Here is a 20,335-nt window from a genome sequence, read left to right as displayed (position 1 = left end):
TGATATTTCTTAAGTTATGCATCTTTAATAGGTTTCTGTTTCCTAAAAGTCCATTGCTTGGCTTTCAAGCCTCTCTATATTACTTGGCCTCATCTCAAATTTGCATCTTCTACTTTCTCTAACATATCTCTCCAATTTATGCAGATTCTCCATCGATCCATTCATAAAGAATGTATGGAGCACCCTTTCACATCTGCACATCCCAGCACAGGATCTGCCTTATAAGAGAAGTTCAATGAATACCTGTTGCATAAATGAATCTACGAATCAAAGAAACCTCCCCTTTCCCACTCTTTCCTACATGGAATGGCCTTTTCATATCTCTTTCCAAACACAGCAGTCCTTCCAGGTCTAGGGCATGTCCAAGCTCCCCTAGGAAGCCCTCTCCTACCACTCTGTTCATTTGGATTCATTTTCTCCAAATTTTTATGGCATCTGCTGTCTTTACTGCACCATAAAGTGTTTCATAGTCATCAATTTCTCTTTTAATTCTGTTTTATTGTTTGTTTAGATACTCTGATCTTTCAAAAGAAAGCTCAAGTTTTGTGAAGAAAAATGATCTGCCTTGTGCTATCTTTCCACCTTTATATAAAGGCACAATTAGTCAGGGCTAGGGAATGGTGTTGGATAGTTTACTGTGTTTACCCAGCCACAACCTTTTCTACTAGAATATCCTTTGCCCACAGTTCTGGCTGAGCGAACACTGGGCACACCTTGAATATCCACTTGGGAAACAGCTGATTAGTCCAGGGTGAAAGCCTGGATCAAAGTTTGGCCATCCAAATTGCTGCAAAAAGATAAGCTGTAGTTTAAATTTGGTTCATCCTTATTGATGAACTAAATTAGTTAAACGCAGAAAAGAAAGGCAAATTGTGCCCACAGTCACATTAGTGGTGGGCCTTCTGGTCAACACTCTTGCCCTTTCCTCGGAGCTCCAGCCCAGCTTCCAGGTGCCCAGGGGTCCCACAGGGCCTATACATCATTCTTTGAGCCCCACTGTATCCTGACAACACCCTCGCCCTTTTCTCTTAATTTGGTAACTCTCCTATAAATAAAAAGCGTCTTGATTAATCTTTTTCAAGAGAGCATGTTCCTTTGGGAAGTGGTAGAGATTCTCCTCACCTCCCTGGCTCCCTGCCATGGTCCTGTGGCTCTTTGCTCCTTGACTCAGTCACCGTTAGCATTTTTCTCACACTTTCCTTTTCTTTTGCCATGGGACCTTACTCTGTAACTAGAACTGAGTGAGACGGAGGTCCCAAAACAGCAATAAATTATGCAAATTTTATGAGCCATGAAACAGAATGAACCCAAAATTTCTGATGGAGGCATCAAAATATTTATCACAAAAGCCAAACACAGTGTTTCCCAAAAGACTTCCATGGAATAATTTGAGCCAAAATTGAAAACATTTCTTTCCTACTACTACCAAAATAGGACAACACCAGCGTATGAAAAACTTGTATAAACAAAGATCCAAACGCTCAATCACATTTCATTTGTTTGATCCTCTGACCATAACACTGTTTTCTGGTATTAAAATGCAGTGCTTAAGAGTAATAACAATCTCTCATGTCTGAGTCGTGCTTTATAGATTACTAAGTGTTTTCACATCCATGATAGGAGTTGTTGAAACATGGCCTCAAAAGCTATATTCCATTGCTTATAGCTGTATACCTGAGCAAGTTTTTCTTTTCTCTGTTTCTCCATTTTTGAAATGGGAATAAGTCAGCCCCTATCTCATAGGATTAATGAGAGAGTTAAGTCAATAATATGTAAAGGACTTAAAATAGTGCTTATGTATGATAAGTACTTTACTCGCCTTGGCTATACTAGGAGGAGGAGGAAGAGTTATTCTATTTAGTCCTCACAATCACCCTGTGAGGTAGGCTGGGCAAGGATCATTATGGATACTTTATTTTTGAGGAAATGAAGACCCAGAGAGAATAAACAACTTGTTGTTAATGGCTTTTGTATAAAACAGGTCTAAAATCAGGCCTTTTAAATTTCAAGTCCAAGGATGTTTGATAATAGAAAATTTTGGAACTCTCTATACAATTTACAGTGATTGTCAAGGAATAAAATGCCTCTTACACATAGAGATGGTCCCTCAAGCAGCTGTGTCAGTAGCCCTCCCAGCCCCCAAGGACTAAACCACAGTTGGGCATGTAATCATAGTTCAGTCAGAATTCTTTTGCTAGGAATTTGGAGTCTAGAAAGAGAGAGTAAAAATAAGAATAAAATTGAGAGAGAAAGAGCCAGAGACCCACTGTGGCTAAAACTCGGCCATATAAACTTGGGAACTACGGGCAGCCATGTTACTGCAGTATCACCATACTACACCAGGTGGCTATAAAAGATGAGTACCACTTTTTTGCCAGCAGTTTCCCATCTCTATTTTCAGCCCTTCCTGAGAGCTGGCAATATTCCTTCGGGGAAGGGGAGTATTCTGTGAGACAAAGATTAGCTGTGGCAAAGAAATGTTGACTAGTGATTAAGAGCACAGACTCTGGCCTGGGCTGTTTGGATTCAGATCTTACCTCTACGACTTACTGGCTATGTGACCTTGGTTAAAAGCTCTGGTGTCACTTTCCTCATCTGTAAAATGGGGATGAAGATCGTCCCAGCTCATCAATACTATTTTGGGAGGGAAATGAGATAACTAAAATGCTTTGAGAGTAGTACCTGGCACTGTAAATGCTCAATAACTGTTAGGTGTTACTCTGCTTATAATAAATTCCCCTTTGGAGCTTATGCCAGGTCAAAATGGCCAGCCACTGAAGTGGCTTCGGACATCATCATCTTCCAAACAATCCAACTTGAAAATCAGAATCATCTGCCCTCTCTTTTTCTTTAATTTTCCAAATCTAATCAGTCACTAAGTCCTACTGATTCTAGCATTGTGATGCTTTGCTACTGTCCTCCTCCATATAGCCTCATTTCATCACAAGGCTTGTCAGACTGCAGATCTGTGTCTATCTGTCTTTTACACTGGTTCCAGAGCAGGTAACTGTAGGCACAGAACAGCATTGTAGAATGGGGCTGATCTGCCATATCTGAGTAACAGGTGACCATTGTGCTCTCCTATTCCCCAGAATCTCCAGGTAGAGAAGAGTGTCCAAGCTTATTAACCTAGAGTCTGAAGTCCTTTATGATCAGGCCCCTATGCAGCATTCAGTTCTCATTTTCCACTGTATACTTGACATCACTTATACTCTACCTTCATTGGACTGATTATTTACTTTCCTTAAATCTGTGTCTTGATAGATCTTCCGTATCTTGATAACTTTTTCCCTCTGCAATCTTTTCTGCCTGTAATAATCCTATTCATTCCCTAAGGCTGAATCACAAACTTTTATTTTCCAAGAAGCCTTTCAGAATGTCCCAGGCTGACTGATGATCCTTCCGCTGTGCATCTACCTCTCATAAACCCTCATCATGTCCTTTCTTAATTCTGTTGGTACAGTGGTTACTTCCATACACCTCTCTCCACCATTAAGCTATACTGTAAGCTTAATGAGACAGCTAAGCCATCCTCTCCTTCAGGAAGCCTTCCTTGACCCCCCTTCTAGGTTATCTCCCTTCATCCACTCTCCCGTAGTACCCTGTGCATAGTTATAGCACAGGCTTTTTATGTGTGTTCTGGACAACATCTGTTCACATGTTCACTTCTCTAAATTATAAGCTCCCTAAGGGCAGGAACTGTATTTTCACCTTAGTAAACCTATACTTAGCTTAATACCTGGCACATAGTTACCTCTCTCTGTTTGCTGATGTAACTGAACTTGAGGGGAAAGATCCTCTCTAGGTCTACTTTGCTGCTCCTTCTCCAGCTACAATGAACATTTGTAAGGTCCTTAGGGTAGTGGTTCCCAAAGTCTCCCAATAAGCAGTATCAGTGTCACCCGATACGTTACTGATTAGAGTTGTAAATTCTCAAGCCTCATGCCAGACCTATTGAAACAGAAACTCTGGGGACAAGATATAACAATTAATGTTTTGACAAGTCCTCCAGGTGATTCTGATGCCCACTCAAGTTTGAGAGCTACTGCTATAGTGTTTATAACAGCTGCCAGAAATGCTATTTCCATATATGACTTTGCCTGCGTCTAGCCCCAATATCAGGTTAAGCTAACTTACCTGGGAGGGCAGAGTACAGAAAGTAAGTGTCAGGGGTTATTTTGATACAGGTAGTGGTTTCCAGAAGGCAATCTCTATCATCACAAACCAAAGAGGGGAGAGTCAAAGTAGAATCCACAAGTACACCTTAGGTCAAAGGCTAGGAAAAATTAATCATTGAATTTAAAAAAATTAGGTGGATGCAAAATCAGAAGACTCAGAAGCAAACACAGAGGAAAAAACTGAGGAAAAGGTACGGGTAAGTAAAGTCAATTACCTAGAATCTACATAACTCTCAGGAAAAATTCTTTTTATAGTGACCCTAGTTGATCACAACTGACTGTGGGTAGATCCATGAGGTGTGCAAACTTTGTATGGTTATGACTGTTTTCCTACTTTATAGATAATGAAACTGAGGTTCAGAGTGAGTGCTAGAGGAAGGACCAAAATCACTGACAGAGAGTGTTAAGCAGACTTACAGGCCAAGTCTCACTGTAAGACACAGATTCTTTCCTCTCTGCTCACTGCCTCTTGTTTGCCAATAAATAAATTTGGACTCAAATTGAACGACCTCCAGAAAAAAGAACGTCCTTGTCCTTAGAGAGAACTACTTTCTCGGAAGGCTAGACTGTGGGAAGTCTGCATTACATTCCTCAGCATGGGGTTGATCATATGTCATCCTACCGTTTCCTATTTTTTTATGCATTTATGGCCTCATTTTCTTAACTTGCTGCAAGCTAAGTGTAATGGTACTCATCTGAATGTAAAATGTCATAAAAATTCTTTCAATTAGGAAGTGACCTTTATTGCAGATAATATCAAAATAATCATTCGACAAATATTTATTGTGTGCCAACTATGTGGGAGAGTCTAAAATTTCAGTGATAAAGTGACAGACAAATCAACACACAAACAACAAACTTTGACAGTGTAATAGAATGAATGTAAGAGGATAGTAGTGGTCATGTGGTAGATTTTTAACTCCATTCTACTCTAAGTGCTTTGTCTTGAGGCAATAAGAAAATAACTATATAATCCCATTCCCATGCCAGTCAAGGTCTGAGGAACTGATATCAGAAAAATTCAAACCCATGAGTATAAAGGAAGTCAGCTACGGGCTCTGGGAAAGGCTTATCTGCTAGTAAGAGGGTGATCTAGGAAGACACATTCTCTTTCTTTCTCTGGGCATTGGCATATTTGTATGTCACACCTAGCACTGCTGAAGCCATCTTACTACTTATCCAAGGATAAAATTCTCAGAGAGGAAGATGGCATCTCAGAGAACCAGAGTCACAATCCTGGTACCAAGTTTCACTCTGGATGTTTTGTTAGTTAAGATCATGCATTTCTTTCTAGTGTAAGCCATGTGGAGTTGACATGTGCTAGTATTTGCATCTGGCAGTATCCTAATGGACAAAGGGATAGAGAACTATGGCAGGGGGGTGAGGATATTGTATGGAAAGATGTTTAGGGATCTCATAGGCTTGATTAGTGTCTCACACCCATTCCTCAAGCCTTGACTGGCCTGGGAATGGGATTACAGTCACTTCAATTATTGCCTCAAGACCAACCATTTGTAGAATGTGGTTAAACTCAGATCAACAAAAAGGCCAGTTGGGAGAGGTAAAAAGTGTGAAAGGCTGAGACCTAAGGTGACATTTCTCATATGCCAGATTCAGTAATATCTAAAGTGACAATCATTCAGAGAGAGAAAAACAGTCCCTAACACTTGTCATTCTTTTTCTGGCTTTTATATGCTCACTGGTAGGCTGCAAAACTTGCAGACATTAGATGGGTAGACTTCATCTCTCAGGTAATGTGAACCAACATGCTGCTGAAAGGCTACAACTGAGGAACTTGATATTTTTTTAATCCCAAAACAAATCACAGAAGAGGGTTGAAAAGAGATAAACACTGGACAGTTTAAACCACGTTATTTTCTACTGGATAAAAAGAGAAGGCCCTGTGCACGTGTCATCTTCAAGTCAAATGCTAGTTCTCTGGAAAGAAACCACATCCCAGACGTGTTGAACAAAATAGTGATTTGAAGTGAAAATGCTTTCCCACAAGGCATTAAGCATGTCATGTTTGAATGATTATCCCTGCCCCTTTTCAAGAGTATGGGTCTCATTCCATTATTTAAAGTCAGCAGTCAGTTGGGAAACTGTCCTTGTTATGTCTTGGAGAGGAACTAATTTCTTTATCTACACTTTAGTTTGTGTCATGTAAACGTTATTCCTGAAATTTCAATTCTCACCACAGTCCTATGAGGAAGGTGGCATCATTATTTCCATTTTGTAGTTGATGAAACTGAGTATTAGGGAGGTGAAGTCACCGGCCCAAGATTCCACTTTCACTAATTGTCTAACACATGGTACTACTACTAAGTGGAAGAGCAACGATTAGAATGTAGATTTGTCTGACTCCAAGTATGTCTCATAGAGGTCCACCAAATCTTGCCCATTTCTGACATCTATAGTCTACTTATATCTAATATTTAAGCATATGTAGAGACCACATAATTATCAACTAAACTGGGATATTTTTGAGAGTGAAAGTGGATGCTGTCAAAGATATGTTGAGACAATAGGCATAAAATGGGGCTGTCCCAAGGAAAAACAGGATGTGTCATCTTAGTTTTGTGTCTCCTAGAGGAAACAGCATAGACTCAGGAATGAATTAGTCTTGTGATTCAATTCTTTTCTTTTTTTTGGTATTTGATTGATTGATTGATTGATAATTGGGGTATAGCTGCATTACAATGTTGTGCTAGCTCCTGCTGCACAGTGAAGTGAACCGCCATATGTATACACATATCCCTTTCTTTTTGGATTTCCTTCCCATTTAGGTCACCACAGAACACCGAGTAGAGTTCCCTACGCTATAAAGCAGGTCCTCATTAGTTATCTATTTTACAATTAGTGGTGTATATATGTCAATCCCAGTCTCCCAATTCATCTCACCCCCCTTCTCCCGCCCCCCTAGTGTTCACACATTTGTTCTCTACATCTGTGTTTATATTTCTGCTTTGCATATAGGTTCATCTGTACCATTTTTCTAGATTCTGCATATATGCGTTAATATACAATATTTGTTTTTCTCTTTCTGACTTACTTCACTCTGTATGACAGTTTCTAGGTCCATCTACATCTCTACAAATGACCCAATTTTGTTCCATTATATGGCTGAGTAATATTCCATTGTGTATATGTACCACATCTTCTTTACCCATTCATCTGTCAATGGACACTTAGGTTGCTTCCATGTCCTGGCTATTGTAAATAGTGCTGCAATGAACATTGGGGTGCATGTGTCTTTTTGAATTATAGTTTTCTCAAGGTATATGCCCAGTAGTGGGATTGCTGGGTCATATGGTAGTTCTATTTTCAGTTTTCTAAGGAACCTCCATACTGTTCTCCATAGTGGCTGTATCAATTTACATTCCCACCAATATTGCAGGACGGTACCCTTTTCTCCACATCCTCTCCAACATTTATTGCTTGTAAATTTTTTGATGATGGCCATTCTGACTGGTGTGAGGTGATACCTCATTGTAGTTTTGATTTGCATTTCTCTAAAGATTAATGATGTTGAGCATTCTTTCAGGTGTTTGTTGGCTATCTGTATATCTTCTGTAGAGAAATGTCTATTCAGGTCTTCTGCCCATTTTTGGATGGGTTGTTTGTTTTTTTGATATTGAGCTGCATGAGCTGCTTGTATATTTTGGAGATTGATCCTTTGTCAGTTGCTTCATTTGCAAATATTTTCTCCCATTCTGAGTGTTGTCTTTTTGTCTTGTTTATAGTTTCCTTTGCTGTGCAAAAGCTTTTAAGTTTCATTAGGTCCCATTTGTTTATTTTTGTTTTTATTTCCATTTCTCTAGGAGGTGGGTCAAAAAGGATCTTGTTGTGATTTATGTCATAGAGGGTTCTGCCTATGTTTTCCTCTAAGAGTTTGATAGTGTCTGCCCTTACATTTAGGTCTTTAATCCATTTTGAGTTTATTTTTGTGTATGGTGTTAGGGAGTGTTCTAATTTCATTCTTTTACATGTAGCTGTCCAGTTTTCCCAGCACCACTTATTGAAGAGGCTGTCCTTCCTCTACTGTATATTCTTGCCTCCTTTTTCAAAGTTAAGGCGACCATATGTGTGTGGGTTTATCTCTGGGCTTTCTATCCTGTTCTATTGATCTATATTTCTGTTTTTGTGCCAGTACCATACTGTCTTGATTACTGTAGCTTTGTAGTATAGTCTGAAGTCAGGGAGCCTGATTCCTCCAGCTCCGTTTTTCTTTCTCAAGATTGCTTTGGCTATTTGGGGTCTTTTGTGTTTCCATACAAACTGTGAAATTTTTTTTTCTAGTTCTGTGAAAAATGCCATTAGTAATTTGATAGAGATTGCATTGAACCTGTAGATTGCTTTGGGTAGTATAGTCATTTTCACAATATTGATTCTTCCCATCCAAGAACATGGTATATCTCTCCATCTGTCTTTGGTTTCTTTCATCAGTGTCTTATAGTTTTCTGCGTACAGGTCTTTTGCCTCCTTAGGTTTATTCCTAGGTATTTTATTCTTCTAGTTGCAGTGGTAAATGAGATTGTTTCTTTAATTTCTCTTTCTGATCTTTTGTTGTTAGTGTATAGGAATGCAAGAGATTTCTGGGTATTAATTTTGTATCCTTCAACTTTACTAAATTCATTAATGAGCTCTAGTAGTTTTCTGCTAGCATCTTTAGGATTTTCTATATATAATATCATGTCATCTGCAAACAGTGACAGTTTTACTTCTTCTTTTTTTAAAATTTGGATTCCTTTTATTTCTTTTTTTTCTCTGATTGCCATGGCTAGGACTTCCAAAGCTATGTTAAATAATAGTGACGAGAGTGGACATCCTTGTCTCGTTCCTGATCTTAGAGGAAATGTTTTCAGTTTTTCACCATTGATAATGATGTTTGCTGTGGGTTGTCATATATGGCCTTTACTATGTTGAGGTAGGTTCCCTCTATGCCCACTTTCTGGAGAGTTTTGATCATAAATGGGTGTTGAATTTTGTCAAAAGTTTTTCTGCATCTATTAAGATGATCATATAGTTTTCCTCCTTCAATTTGTTAATATGGTGTATCACATTGATTGATTTGCATATATTGAAGAATCCTTGCATCCCTGGGATAAATCCCATTTGATCATGGTGTATGATCTTTTTAATGTGTTGTTCGATTTGGTTTGATAGTATTTTTTTGAGGATTTTAGCATCTATGTTTATCAGTGATATTGGCCTGTAATTTTCTTTTTTTGTGATATCTTTGTCTGGTTTGGGTATCAGGGTGATGGTGGCCTTGTAGAATGAGTTTGGTTTGGGAGTTTTCCTTCCCCTGTAATTTTTTGGAAAAGTTTGAGAAGGATAGATGTTAGGTCTTCTCTAAATGTTTGATAGAATTCACCTATGAAGCCATCTGGTCCTGGACTTTTGTTTGTTGGAAGATTTTTAATCACGATTTCAATTTCATTACTTGTGATTGGTCTGTTCATATTTTCTATTTCTTCCTGGTTCAGTCTTGAAAGGTTGTATCTTTCTAAGAATTTGTCCATTTCTTCCAGGTTGTCCATTTTATTGGCGTAGAGTTGCTTGTAGTAGTCTCTTATGATCCTTTGTATTTCTGTGGTGTCAGTTGTAACTTCTTTTTCATTTCTAATTCTATTGATTTGAGTCCTCTCCCTTTTCTTCTTTAAGAGTGGCTAAAGTTTTATCAATTTTGTTTATCTTCTCAAAGAACCAGCTTTTAGTTTTATTGATCTTTGCTATTGTTTTCTTCATTTCAATTTCATTTATTTCTGCTCTGATCTTTATGATTTACTTCCTTCTGCTAACTTTGGTTTTGTTTGTTTGTTTTTCTTTCTCTAGTTGCTTTATTTGAGATTTTTCTTGTTTCTTGAGGTAGGGTTGTATTGCTATAAACTTCCCTCTTAGAACTGCTTTTGTTGCATTCCATAGGTTTTGGGTTGTTGTGTTTTGTTGTCATTTGTTTCTAGGTATTTTTTTAATTTCCTCTGATTTCTTCAGTGATCTTTTGGTTATTTAATAACATATTATTTAGCCTCCATGTGTTTGTGTTTTTTACAGTTTTTTGTTTTCCTGTAATTGATTTCTAACCTCATAGCGTTGTGGTCAGAAAAGATGCTTGATACAATTTCAATTTTCTTAAATTTACTGAGGCTTGATTTTTGACCCAAGATGTGATCTATTGAAGAATGTTCCGTGTGCACTTGAGAAGAAAGCGTACTCTGTTGTTTTCGGATGGAATGCTCTATAAATATCAGTTAAGTCTTTCTGGTCTAATGTGTCATTTAAGGCTTTTGTTTTCTTATTAACTTTCTGTCTGGATGATCTGTTCATTGGTGTAAGTGGGGTGTAAGTCCCCATTACTATTGTGTTACTGTTGATTTCTCATTTTATTGCTGTTAGCATTTGTCTTATGTATTGGGATGTTCCTATGTTGGGTGCATGAACATTTACAATCATTATAACTTCTTCTTGGATTGATCCCTTGATCATTATGTAGTGTCCTTCCTTGTCTCTTGTAACAGTCTTTATTTTAAAGTCTATTTTGTCTGATATGAGTATTGCTACTCCAACTTTCTTTTGATTTCCATTTGCATGGAATATTTTTTTCCATCCCTTCACTTTCAGTATGTATGTGTCTTAGGTCTGAAGTGGGTCTCTTGTAGACAGCATATATATGGGTCTTGCTTTTGTATCCATTCAGCCAGTCTGTGTCCTTTGGTTGGAGCATTTAATCCATTTACATTAAAGTGATTATCAATGTGTATATTCCTATTACCATTTCCTTAATTTTTAGGGTTTATTTTTTTTAAGGTCTTTTTCTTCTCTTGTGTTTCCCACCTAGAGAAGTTCCTTTAGCCTTTGTTGTAATGCCAGTTTTGTGGTGCTGAATTCTCTTAGCTTCTGCTAGTCTGTAAAGCTTTTGATTTCTCTGTTGAATCTTGATGATGAATAATGGTATCCTTGCTGGGTAGAGCAATCTTGGTTTTAGGTTTTTCCCTTTCATCACTTTAAATATATGCTGCCACTCCCTTCGGACCTGCAGAGTTTCTGCTGAAAAATCAGCTGATTACCTTATGGGAATTCCCTTGTATGTTATTTGTTGCTTTTTCCTTCTGCTTTTAATATTTTGTCTTTGTGTTTAATTTTTGTTAGTTTGTTTAATATGTGTCTTGGCATGTTTCTCCTTGGGTTTATCCTGTATGGGACTCTCTGTGCTTCCTGAACTTGTGTGGCTGTTTCCTTTCCCATGTTAGGGAAATTTTCGACTATAATCTCTTCATATATTTTCTCAGACACTTTCTTTCTCTTCTTCTTCTGGGACTGCTATAATTTGAATGTTGGTGCATTTAATATTGCTCCAGAGGTCTCTGAGACTGTCCTCATTTCTTTTCATTCTTTTTTCTTTATTATGCTCCATGAGAGTTACTTCCACCATTCTATCTTCCAGCTCACTTATCTGTTCTTCTGCCTCAGTTATTCTGCTATTGATTCCTTTCAGTGTATTTTTCATTTCAGCTATTGTGTTGTCCATCACTATTTGTTTGTTCTTTAGTTCTTCTAGGTCCTTGTTAAACATTTCTTGTATTTTCTCGATCCACGCCTCCATTCTATTTCTGAGATCATGGGTCATCTCTACTATCATTAATCTGAGTTGTTTTTCAGGTAGATTGCCTATTTCCTCTTCACTTATTTGATCTGGTGGGTTTTTACCTTGCTCCTTCATGTGCAACATATTTCTCTGTCATCTCATTTTGTTTAACTTACTGTGTTTGAGACCTCCTTTCTGAAGGCGGCAGGTTTGTTGTTCCTCTTGCTTCTGGTGTCTGGCCCCTGGTGGGTGAGGTTGGTCCGGGGCTTGTGTAGGCTTCCTGGTGGGAGGGACTGGTGCCTGTGCTCTTGTATGTGGAGCTGAGCCTTGTCCCTCTGATGGGCAGGGTCGCATCAGGTGGTGTGTTTTGGGGTGTCTGCGAGCTTAGTAAAACTTTAGTCAGCCTGTCTGCTGATGGGTGGGGTTTTGTTCCTGTGTTGCTAGTTGTTCGGAGTGAGGCTTCCAGCACTGGAGCCTGCAGGCAGTTGGGTGGAGCTGGATCTTGGTATCAAGATGGAGAGTTCTGGGTGAGCCCTCGCCAATTAATATTTCCTGGGGCCAGGGATTCTCTGGTGGTACAGCATCCTGGACGTGGTGCTCCCATCCTGGAGGCTCCGGCCTGACCCTTGGCTGGGGAACCAAGACCCCACAACCCACACAGCATGGGAAAAAAAATGGGGGGAATTAAACAAACAGACAAAGAAAACCCAAGACAAAGAGCAAAGACAAAAGCAAACAAACAGCAACAACACAATTTAAAAAAGGAAAAGAAAACAAGCAGACAAGCAAAACCCAAGACAAATAGTAAAAGCAAAACCAAAAAACCAAAACCAAAACAAAGAAACACACACAGAAAAAGAAAAGAAACAAAAACAGAGAAGACAAAAACCAACAGAACCAAAGCAACACAAGAACAGAAAAACAAAAACAAACAATAAAAACAAAACTAACAAAAACAAAAAACCAAAACCAAAGCAGGAAGCAATTTTAAAAAAGCAGAAACTACCCTGGTGGCACAGTGGTTTGGAATCCGCCTGCCAATACAGGGGACATGGGTTCGAGCCCTGGTCTGGGAAGATCACACATGCCACAGAGCAACTAGGCCCCTTGCACCACAACTACTGAGCCTGTGCTCTAGAGCCTGTGCTCTGCAACAAGAGAAGCCACTGCAATGAGAAGCCTGTGCACCACAACAAAGGGTAGCCACCACTTGCCGCAACTAGAGAAAGCCCGTGCGCAGCAGCGAACGAAGACCCAATGCAGCCAAAAATAAATTTGAAAATAAAATAAAATACATACCAGGTTTCAAAATTTAGTATTAAAAAATAAAAATAGGAAAGAAAACATAAAATGAACACAAAAAAACGACCAAAAAAAGAAAAAAGAAAAAAGATACAAACAAAACAAGTGAAAAAAAAACTAAAGCCAGGAAAAAACCCAGAACAATGAAAAAGTAAAGTAAAAATAGAAGAATTAAAAATATATTTAGAAAGATAAAAACAAAATGAAGAAGAAAAACAAAAACAGGGAAAAAACACAAAGCAGTGAAAAAGTAAAGTAAAAGTAGAAAGTATATTAAAAATTAAAAAGTAAAAGAAAAAATAAAAAAATTAAAAAATAATAAAAAACAACAACAGAACAAAATGAAACAAAAAGATAAGAGTAATAATAATATTTTCCTGGGGCCTCAGTTGTCAGTGTCCTTGTCCCCACAGTGAGCCACAGCCAACCCCCACCTCCCCAGGAGGCCCTCCAATACCTCTAGGTAGGTCTCTGGACCTGCTGTGGGCACTGTGGGAGCAGATCACACTCTGACCTGGCCCAACTCCCATGTGTACTTGCCCCCAAAGTCCACAGCTTTTAAGGCTAGACTGGTCTCAGTTGTGGGAACACTCATGGTCCATTCAGATATTCCACAGGTGCAGGGTTTACCAGTCTGATTGCAGGGATTTAATCTGTGCCTTTAGCAGCTGCAAGGAGAGATTTCCATTCCTCTTCCTTAGTTGCACTGTCCCTTGAGCTCAGCTTTGTTTTTTCCCCACCTCTGCATGTGGGCCATCCTCAGGTGTCTGTTCCCCACCCAGGTGAGAGGGGGCAAAAGCAGAGGCTGATTGGGGTACATGTACTCATTCAGGCCAGGGAGGGATAAGGTGGGCACAACTGGGACGTGCACAAAGTGCCTGTGGCTGCAGAGGCCAGCAGGAAGTTGCAACAGACTGGGGTGCACCATGTGTTCTCCCAGAGAAGTTAGCCCCAGATCGTGGGACCCTTGGATCTTGGGACCCTCAGCAGTGGCGGGCTGTGCAGGCTCCTGGGAAGGTGTGGGCAGTGACCCGAGCTTGCTTACAGGACCTTCTGTGGCAGCGGTGGCAGCATTAGTGGTCCACGCCCACCTCTGGGGTCCAAGATAGCAGCTGCAGCTCACGCCCACCCCTGGAGCTCATGTAGGCAGTGCCCTGCTGCCTGTGACTGAACAAAGAAGCTCCTATGGTGAGCTCACCCCTCTCGTTGTGTAGTCCCCAACAATGGTCCCTTTCCTCTCTTGTGGGCTCAGGCTCTTCCCAGACTCCCTCAGTTCTGGTGCACTACACCCTAGCCTCCTTAGGCTGTTTTCACACAGCCAACCCCAGTCCTCTCACCAGGGTCTGACCTCCAGAGCCCGAGCCTCAGCACCCGGCCACCATCCACCCTAGTGGGCAAGCGGGCAAGCGTCTCAGGCTGGGGAGTGCTGGTCAGCACCAACCCTCTGTGTTGGTTACTCTCTGCTTTGCTCTCCTCACACCTGCCACTGTCTTCTCCTCTGAGCCGCCAAAGCTCACCCCCGCCCTGTCCCCACCAGTGAGGGGACTTCCCTGTATGCAGAAAGTTTCCTGCTTCACAGCTCCCTCCCAGAGGTGCAGGTCCCATCCCAGTTTCTATCTCTCTCTCTCTCTCTCTCTTTTTTTGTCTTTTTTCTTTTGCCCTACCCAGTTATGTGGAGACTTTTTTTTGCCCTTTTGGAAGTCAGAGGTCTTCTGCTAGTGTTCAGTAGATGTTCTGTGAGAATTGTTCCACATGTAGATGTATTTTTGATGTATCTGTGGGGAGAAGGTGAGCTCCATGTCCTACTCCTCCACCATCTTGATCTCAGTTTATTTTAAGAGCTCAGATTCCTCATCTCTAAAGTGATTATTAGCAAATCCTTAAATGAGATATTTGTAGATTACTCAACATCATCAAAACCCAGCATTATACCTAATGCTCAAAGAATCTAAGACCTTTTCTACTGTCCTTTTCCATCATATATTATTTTCTCAGTCGTGTATTTGCATAAGTATCCATATCCCTATTTAAATGCCCTCAGGATGTGAGGTACAAATATTATAAAATCAGATTTCCCACTCCCAGCATAGGCAGGTTCAGGAAACCTCATTGGCACTCAATATATACTTTATGACTTGATTATTGCGGAAATAAACGGCATGTGGAGTTTGACAATAGCTATCTTTCTATTTTTGAAAAATGAATTATATCTAGCCTTTCTTGTAGACAAATAGATTCCTTTCTATTTCTTTTTCTCTGCATTTCTGGCCATTCACATGGGGCACTCTTCTACCTTGTTACATCATTAGTGTCATATTTAATGGTATCCCATCAATTTCATCACAGTGCTAAGGTCAGTAAAAAAAATAAAATAAAATAAAAGGAGAGTAATATTCAGTAATCCTTAAACCCCCCAAAATGTTCCTTTACACAGTTTTCCAATGGACTGCATCAGAATCACCTGGGTTCTGTAACAAATACAGATTTTTGAGTTCCATGCCTAGAGATCCTGGTTCCATATTTGTAGGAGTCAGTACTTGTGGACACGGTTTCTTTTTTCTTTCTTTTTTAAGCCCACCAGCTAATTCTGACTAACAGACAGTGTTGCAAGTCACTTTTTCAGAACCTTCTTATGGCTCTTCTAAATCAGCCATCCCAATAGCTCATCAACAAAGAATCATGTATTACGTATATGGTAGGCACTAGGTGTAGAGGGAGGATACAGCTGTGAATAAGATAGATCCTGATATCATGGCAATTAAAGACAGTAGGTTCTTTAAAGCCTTAATTTCAAGACAGCTCCAATCCTGGGAGAAATACTAGCTGTAGGATAGACCCTGTGATTCATAAGGGATGAATTCAGATATTTTCACAAATTTCCAAAGCCTTGAAGAGAGAACAGTAAAGCCACAGTGAGGAAGGCTCATTCATTAGCTAAATAACAGAGAGCTTCAAGTGTGTCAGGGAATAGTTGAAATCAAGACCTTCAAATTTGTGAATGTAAAGTTTCTATTACACTCACAACAAAATAAGAGTTTGTCATTGCCTCATTTCTCTAGTATCTGTTCTCTGAGTACCATGCAATTTCGTTGAAGACATGGACATCTCTACAGTTGCAGTCTTCCCATTAGTTTGTGTAATAATTTGATTAATTTATCTGTATCACTGCACTAGATGATACACAAGGGTGGCAACTGACATGTTTTCTGTTCACCATCACATCCATAGTGCCTAGCACCATACTTCATACATAGTAGATAATCAAAAACAATTAGTTGAATGGATGAGTGAATGAATGGGTGAGACTCTTGTGCTAGCCATCATACTAAAACATTCACGTTCTAAAGGATTTATCCTGTAGATAAATCCTTTCCCAAGGGGGCTACCTGGAACACTTCTAGGTAGCCCCCTTGGGAAACTTCATGCTTCTTATGATAAATCTAGCATTACCATCATTTCTGGAAGTCTACAGAGCTTGTCGTGCATTTTGTTAGATAAATATCTTCAGTGGAAGTAAATATTTATAATTTAAGAGTGCTTTTTATTTAAAGAAAGAGTCCAAGTTCATACTCGATAAAATATTTGAAAAAATGAAAATATTTATAATAGAAATTTTGGTCTGAATTCTTGGGTAAATAGTCAGTCATTGCCAAAATTCTTTTTACAGATGCTGTATATTTTATTTCCCCATCCTCAGTGGGACCTGTTTAATTATCTTTTGCCTAACATTAAGATTTATCATTTAAATATGTTTGCTTAATGTGTTAGAAATTATTATTTATCATTGTAATGTGCAATTCTTTTATTTCTCATAAAATTCAACTCTTTCCCATTTGTCATTTGTATTTCTTTTAATTTTTAAAAAAAATCAAATATATTGATTTTCCCCCCTTTGTGATCTCTCCCTTGCTTCTAAACTTAGAAAGTCCTTTTTTATCTCAAGCTTAATCATTTTTTTCTTTTTTAAAATTTCAATTAATTAATTATATTTACATTTAACACTTTAATTATACTTAAATGTAGAATGGTGTTTGGTGGTTTCATAATTCTCTAGTTTCAGTTTTTACTTGCTCTATTTTTATGTGGTATGTACACGTGTGTGTGTGTGTGTGTGTGTTTGTGTGTTGTGTGTGCATTTCTTCTTTATTTAACCTTGTGATGTGAAGTTGCTGCTTTGGAGAAAGAGCCTTTCTCTTTTGTTTTTCATCTCTTTCCTCTGGCAGGAGAGCTGTTTATTTCTATTATCTTTCATCCTCTTTCCAATGGGTGTTAAGGTTCTAATACCACTTCTACAGTGTGAGAGTGACTTTGAAAGGAAAGCGAGGAAAAGAACAAGTTTGGCTTGTTTGACTCTCATGTATGAGTGTTTATCAAAGATGAAGAGATCATTTTCTCCTGTGGAGCTGCCTGACTTGGAGAAAACATTGGTTATAGATTGGCAAGTGTTCCCTGCTAGACTGTAGGAAAGGTCTTTGGTTTTGGTTTATAGAGATGAAATGAAGAGATAATTTAACTAAATCACTTAATTTTTAGATATAGAGAAAGCCAAGCTTAAAGGCAAACAAGATAATATATCTGACAATACCTAGCATAATGCCTAGCACATAAACCGTGTCAATAGATATTAGTTTGCTTCTTCTATACCAAACATAAAAGCAAAATATCTTTTTTTTTTTTTGAGATCCTATAGCATAGATTCAAGAAAATTGGCCTTAGAAACATATTGCCAGGTGAATAATTTCTGTTCAATACTCACTAGCTGTGTAATGTCAGGTAAATTACATAACCTCTTTGTATCTGGTTTCCTAAATCTAAACTGAGAATCCAATTCTGTAGCACTTTGGATTATGTTTGGCAGCATAAAAAGAAAATCCAAAATTACAGTGGTTTATTTATTTCTTTTGTAAAAGAATTACAGAGGGAGATCATCCACGGAATGTATAGTGTCTTCTAGTATCAGGAACCCAGGTTATTTCTGTTCTGAATCCTTAGCAAGTGGCTTCCATCCTTAAAGTCATCTTAGAGTCCAAGACAGCTGCTAGAGTTCCAGTCATTTTGTGTACATTCTATGCATCAAGAACCTGAAATCAAATTGGGGCTCTCTTTCTAAGTACAAAGGAGAGAATTGCTAAGGTGTAGGAATCTGGTGGTACATGCCACATAACTCTTTTGAAGGGTTGGTGGGATAATTAAATATCTGGGACATAGGAGTTGAGTATATAAGTGGTACTTACTAGTGACCAATATTACAAAGCAAGTTGGTCACAGAGTCAAGACCTGTATCTAGATTTCCAGATCTTTCCTATTATTCATTTCTCGTGTATTAATTATATATTAATGACTAAAGCATGTTAGGGTACTTAGGGGTTTCCACCAGTTACTAATGTACTTTTTTTATATACAGCAGGTTCTTATTAGTTATCTATTTTATACAAATTAGCGTATATATGTCAATCCCTATCTCCCAATTCATCCCACCCTCTCCCACCACCCCCTCTTTCCCCTCTTGGTGTCCATACGTTTGTTCTCTACATCTATGTCTCTATTTCTGCCTTGCAAACCAGTTCATCTGTACTGTTTTTCTAGATTCCACATATATGCGTTAATATACAATATTTGTTTTTCTCTTTCTGACTTACTTCACTCTGTATGACAGTCTCTAGGTCCATCCACGTCTCTACAAATGACCCAATTTCGTTCCTTTTTATGGCTGAGTAACATTCCATTGTATATATGTACCACATCTTCTTTATCCATTCGTCTGTTGATGGGCATTTAGGTTGCTTCTGTTACCGAGCTATTGTAAATAGTGCTGCAATGAACATTGGGGTGCATGTGTCTTTTTGAATTACGGTTTTCTCTGGGTATATGCCCAGTAGTGGGATTGCTGGGTCAAATGGTAATTCTATTTTTAGTTTTTTAAGGAAGCTCCATACTGTTCTCCATGGTGGCTGTATCAATTTACATTCCCACCAACAGTGCAGGAGGGCTCCCTTTTCTCCACTGCTTCTCCAGCATTTGTTGTTTGTAGATTTTCTGATGATGCCTATTCTAACCCGTGTGAGTTGATACCTCATTGTAGTTTTGATTTGCATTTCTCTAACAATTAGTGATGTCGAGCAGCTTTTCATGTGCCAATGTATGGGTTTTTAATGGGGTGAATCTCTGCCTGGTCCTCTTTTTCAAGGCCTGGAGGTTTGCAGATTCAGAAACCTAATTTTGTCTCTTAGAACAGACAGTAAACAATCCCACATAGACTAACGTATAGTTACTAGGTTGTCAATTTATTAGTGTACACTGAGAAATATAACTTCCAAAGGAAAGAACACCATAATCTTTGGTCCACATATTTATTCCCTGTGGTGACCTAAGCCTAAACGAAATTTTTCCCCACCTCCACGACAAAGAAAATAAAATCAGCTTCAGTTGGAAAATTGCATCCTCTACCTAGGTCACCTTCTCTCTCATGCCATGCTGAGTCACACTGATGACTTTCTACATCTGCTTTTTCCTTTTATTTATTTTTCCTCTATCATTTATAGTCTTCCCTTTCCCTTAAAAATCTATTAAAATTCACCCCTAAATTAGTTATTGCCAAACTTTGCTGATCATTTGATGCTGAATATTATACCTAGGTCCTGGCTCAGGACCTTAATCTTAATCTTAATTAATCTTAATCTTAATTTATACTTAATCTGAATTTCTAGGGACTTCTAGAGAAGTAGCTCAGGAATCCAGGTATTCAAAATTTACCCCAGATGATTCTGCTGGACAATTAGCCCTGACCTGCTTTTGGGAATTGCTGATCTAGTCTACAGCCTTCAACATCCTAATCGAGTCAATAAATTGAAGTGAGACTTTTGGGGGGGAGAGGAGAGCAAAGATCTTTTTGAGAGGATATTTTATCCTGCAGGAAAGTGTGGTCTTCTCTCATCATCCTTTAATCCCCACTATGAAATTCTGAAGGAGATTTTCCCTACTCGCCTTGAGAATTAATGTTATAATGAGCTACTGTTGCTAATTTTGTCTTCAAGGAAGTGACAATCTATCGGTACTTAGCAGACTTGCTCAGTAGTTTAAGATGGGGAAAATTATTTATAAACTAACTGAGAAGGAGAAATTTTGGTGGGGCAGAGGAAGGAACAACTGCTCTTGACTGGATAGATTAGGTAAGGACCCAGGAAGGCAGTGTTATATAAGGTCAGCCTTGGCTAGTGGGTGGGATTTTGACAAGTGACGAACGAGAAATAGCAGTCCAGGCCAAGGG

At 38.9% G+C, this 20,335-nt stretch overlaps 1 long non-coding RNA gene across 4 annotated transcripts in view; it reads left to right on the top strand.

The window, feature by feature from the left end:
• LOC132370505 (uncharacterized) overlaps positions 1-20,335 on the top strand; it is a 370,395-nt gene that overhangs the window by 134,005 nt on the left and 216,055 nt on the right. The gene's annotated exons all lie outside the window — the stretch shown is intronic.

Source organism: Balaenoptera ricei, chromosome 8 (genome assembly GCF_028023285.1).
Source record: "Balaenoptera ricei isolate mBalRic1 chromosome 8, mBalRic1.hap2, whole genome shotgun sequence".
NCBI lineage: Eukaryota > Metazoa > Chordata > Mammalia > Artiodactyla > Balaenopteridae > Balaenoptera > Balaenoptera ricei.
This window is presented reverse-complemented; position numbering and strand designations above follow the sequence as displayed.